This window comes from Pteropus vampyrus, unplaced genomic scaffold (assembly GCF_000151845.1).
Source record: "Pteropus vampyrus isolate Shadow unplaced genomic scaffold, Pvam_2.0 Scaffold576, whole genome shotgun sequence".
Taxonomy (NCBI): Eukaryota; Metazoa; Chordata; class Mammalia; order Chiroptera; family Pteropodidae; genus Pteropus; species Pteropus vampyrus.
In genome coordinates this window covers 184212-189225 of record NW_011889357.1, presented here as the reverse complement: position 1 = coordinate 189225, position 5014 = coordinate 184212, and the positions used below count along the sequence as shown (strand labels likewise).

Genomic DNA, 5014 nt, shown 5'->3' with positions numbered 1-5014 from the left:
CAGTGATACCAGTCAAAACAAGATATTTTAAATGAAAATTTAACTAAAAGGTATTAAGCGTTCCTTTTACTGTGAAGCTTGCCTACACATTTCATATGCTTATAGGAATGTATATATGTGTCTATATTCAAACTGGTTAAGCTAAGAGGAGATATTTTAGTGTCTGAATTTTTTTCAACTATAGATCTTACACGATTAGACAATTATAGATCTTATATTAGATATTTCCTCACCACTTAAACGCTAATTTTTGCCTCAGACTTAGTTTTAACGGAACTCTTGGAAAAGGATGCAAATAATTCACACTAAATTAACTTTGTTGCTAATCGCGTCGCGACACAAAGTGAACATAATTTCTGTCACAGGTCATAGTACTTTCCCTCTAACTTGTCATTCTAAATATTTCTCTAATGGGCTCTGATTCAGAAAAAAGAAAATGTATAAATTCTACTCTTGGGCAGGTTGGGTACCTTGTTCATTCAACAAACATTTATCAAAAGAATTGTGGGGCGGGGGGAGGTGCATCCAACGGGGCAATTGGTTCTTCTCTGTTTTTTGGCTCAGTCGACCATGCGGACCTTCTTGTTAAATGTGGCCGGATCCTTGTTTGAAGTGAATATTTATGGGCTTCCTCTGGTGGCGGGAACTGTGGGGACTTTATGAGGGCGGCTGTCCCAAACACTGGCTGGCTGGCTGCCGCCGGGGTTATTCCTTCAAGGCGCTACAGCATCCCGCTCCAGGTGGGCTGTGGGCTGCCCAAGCGATTTCAGTGAGCGGACTGTCACTGCTGGCGACAGACATATCAAAGCGGCAGTAACTCAGTCCTCTGGAACGGTCCATTTTCCCTCTAGCCACCGGGCCTAAACCCACGAGCACAATGATGCGAGCATAAGCCCTGGGAAGCGAGCCAGGCCAACCAGATAAGTCAGTCAAGCTAATGAGGCAGCAAGCGGAGGCTGGCCTGCCTTCGAGATCACTTCGGAGAAAATAACCTTGGCGTTTCTGCAAGTTAACATGTTAATTGTTCCTCGGAATCTAAAACAGGGGTAAAGTAGGCGGTGCTTTCGATTGCACCAATTAAAAGGGGAATTAGGAAATTAAATTTCATGTAACACAAATAAACCTTCAGTTCACATGAAGCCCACCTATACTTGAACTAGTCCTCCTGACTCTCCGTTAAATACTACACAAGAGAAACACTTTGCTATTTATTCAAAAAATATTTACTGGGTGTCTACTGCCTGAGAGGCACACAGTTCCTGACACCGAGGGTATCAGGCAGAACAAGCTCACAGCCCGTTTTCTCTGCCTTGAGAACAAGTATTCTCTGAAAACTAATCATTCATTCATTCAACAATTGTAGTGAATCTCATGTAATTTCCTTCGAACTATTTGCAAACCATCAGCAGAGAAAATGAAATTTAAGAACTAATCCAATCCTTTGTGTATTTCTTAATACCTCCAACTATCTGATGGATTATCAGGTCCTTTTAGTAAAATTATTACCTGGAAATTACATGTCCTTCAAGCACATTTCCAACTGTGACTCAGGCCCTATCTGTCCCTGAAAAATGCTACTGTCAGTCCAGCACAGGTAGCTCCGCTCCAATGACTGGGTGAGCCTGTGGCGTAGTTGAGAGTCACCAGCCCTCCGGGTCCCTCTGCAGAACCTGGGCCCCTGAGAAAGCTCTGTTACACTCCCGCAGGCTCCTGCTGCTATGCAGTCCACCGTCTACCAGGGGCTGTCACTCTCTCAAGAGAAAAAATACAACAATAACAACAACCATTTCCAAACCCCTCCCTCTAAACACATCTGACACTGCAGAGTCGAGCATCATGTAATAAAAGGTAAGATTGCACTTTTAAAAAGTATCAGTTAAAATTTTTTTCAGATCTCTGTGAGGGTTTGGTCTCGTTGCCGCTGAGATGACCTTCAGGGTTCACGTTACACAATAGAGTAAAAAAAAAAAAAAAAAAAAAAACCATGAACCATAAGTGATTAAAAAGTTCCGAACACATTCAAACAAAACCTAAGCAACATTTTATTATCAACTTACTATTATTAGGCATTCCTATTCCCCGATTAGGGGACTCATATTATAAATAAAAGCTTTGATGTAGATGTTCTACATTTACATTTATTTAGAATAATATGCATTAATAATAAGGCATAATTTATTCATCTGTTATCCTTCTCTGTGGGGAGAGGGAGAAATTAGATCATTGCAGCTGCATTTGAGGTATTGCTGTCACAAGCTTAAAACGTAACAGCAAAAGAGCATAATACATAAAACGAGAACAGTAATGCTAAGATCGAATAAAGAGGTTTGCACACCCATGGAAATTCCTGGCTCTGTGTTTCTGTTGTTTGAGATTTTTTTGGCTCCGTGTTTGTTAAATACATGTTTATACTATATGTTTGCTTATTAACATGTCTTTAGTATTACTGCCATTTAAAACTAACATCTAACTATTTTAAGGTTTTCTGTTTTTCTAATCATTTTTTGCACAAAAATGTTATGTTAATCAGTGTAGGACGTTTCTCATAAGTCCAAGCCCTTATTATGTAAGAATTATTTTTAATAAATCAGACTCTGCGGGAGAACTTTTCTATAACCCTTGCCTGCTGCAACCTAACATGCCATCTTGGACGTATAAGGACAGACTCTTAAAAGCAGGCATTACAGGATGTGATTCCACAGTGTAGCGGTTAGCACATCTGCTTTACACGCAGAAGGTCCTGGGTTTGCACCCCAGTAAAGCCACAGTCCATGGTCTACGGCTATGCCACCCTGAACGAGCCCAATGTCTGATCTTGGAAGCTAAGCAGGGTCAGTCCTGGTTAGTATTTGGATGGGAGACCACTAGGAAGACCAGGTGCTGTAGGCATAAATAATAATAACAAAATTTTAAAGAAGCATGCATTACTGCAGGAAACACTAAGCTACATTGCAGAAATTTAAAATAATGGACAACGACAAAAATACATTTGCCTTAGAGAACTTCTTTCACAGTACTCAGACATTTAAGTTTACCTTCAAATACTAATAGTAATATCTGGGCAATGAGTTGTTTCAGGGAGAAAAACAGAAACGTCTGTCCATGTGTAAGTCTTCCCATCAGCTGAGAATGGCCTCGCCACGCAGATGTGCACAGCACAGGACTGCTGAGCCTGGCCTTTGGTCTTCCTTTGGGTCCCTAATGGCAGCCCTGCCACCTTCAATAGCGAATCACTACCCAGTTCTCAGGAGGTTATAATAATCAATGGGAAATCTGCCTTCAGGACAAAGTAACCGGCTGACAAAGCCAGCTGAACATCAAGACAGCCACTTGGCACTGGAGGGCTTACTTGTGATGGTGTCTTAACCAAAAGTCTCCTGAGGGATAGATCAGGGCGGTGACAGGACTAACCAATCACTGTTTAGCACCTACGGTGGACACAGCCCTGCCACAAAGAAGCTCTGTCTGGCTCTAACAGGCTAGACATCTGTCGGGGAACAAAACCCAAAGCAGATCGGGATTGGAAGGCGAAAGCTGAAGAAAGGTGAGCATCCGTCTCCTTCTAAGTGGTTTAAAGTCTAATTTCATGCGTCTATCCTCCACTTCATCAAACTCTAACCTTCCCAGGGGGTCCGGTGCCTGTGTGGAAACAAGTCATTAGGCTTCTGGTCTTGTCCTTAAAAGGATTCAGAGCCTAATTACATTATCCTAAGGTATATCGCCTGGTTTGAACTGATTCTACATCCTCTTTCTAATTGCATTGATTTTGATATGAATCTACTCTCACGAAAGATCCTGACTGTGTTCCAGGCAACTAACGGATCCATTCGCCCTTCTCCAAGGGGAAGGAGACGTGGTACTGGGTAGGGGTTTGAGATGATTAAACGAGTACGGTGAACACAGACTGAGCAAGAAAAACGGAATATTTCAACCTGAATCTTATTAGTTACTTATTAATATTTTCAAGGAGAGAAAACGATTATGTCTTGCTGCTATTTATAAATTTTTCCAACCAAAACCCTTGTTTCACAATGTGTCTAAATGAGACATCGATGTCCCCTCTTCTCAAAGTAATGATAATATTTTCTGCTGAAACATAACGGTGGCAGTCGTTTGAAATTTTGGAAAATGTTTTGCGTCCTTGTTGATAGACGGCTTCGAATTACTGTTCTGCTCTGTCGTCCTGTCCAAACTGTCAAATTCTTAACGTGAATGAACAGACTCACTTGTCGGCACCACACGCTCCAGGTTCGGTCTCGTAAAACATGAATGACTGAGCTACAGCACGCGGGACTGACGTGAACACTCTGCTTCCTTCTCGATCTACACCAGAATTGCGATCTCACACTCTTCAGAGTTGATATCTTTTGAAATGAAATTCTTTTGCAGTTTTAATTTACATTTGGCCTGTATTAACCGAATATGACAAATTTCTCGATGTCGCTTCTCAGCTTTTAAGATAAAAATTAAATGTTGATGATACAAAACTGAAACAAAAACGTTCTACGTTTTGTCCCCAATCGTGACATTCTGCATCTCCTCTCCAACTACGTTTTCTTCAAGGACGTGACCAGTGTGCTTTAGTCTGTTTTAGTCTGTCTCGTTCTAAAACCTTTCAAAGTATTTTTTTAATTTGGTTGAGAAATGAAAAGGAGTTGAATTGTTTCCACTTCTCCTGGAGTAACTAATTCTATAGTAGCTTCTAGGAGCCTTTTCTAATTCCCAGGGTAAGAATTTCCTACTGTAGTCACGCAGAAGTGCTCGAACACTAAACGGCCAACGTAAACCCCATGGTGACGATTCTAAACGGAGAGCTACTAAAAAAATCTGTTTCAATGGAAAAATTCCGAACATTGGCTAAATAAAACTTACTGTGCTACAACGTGACCCAAAGATGTCAAACATGTTTGTTAAGCTAACAAATCTAACCGTGTGATTTATTTATTTAAACTCAAAAGTACCAAAGTTTGATTTAATTTTTAGAAACCTTTAAAATGTGAAGAAAAGTGTCATG

General features: G+C 40.8%; 1 pseudogene; it reads left to right on the top strand.

The window, feature by feature from the left end:
- The first annotated feature begins 2774 nt into the window (after positions 1–2774).
- LOC111733559 lies at positions 2775–2889 on the top strand (annotated as a pseudogene).
- The last annotated feature ends 2125 nt before the right edge of the window (positions 2890–5014 follow it).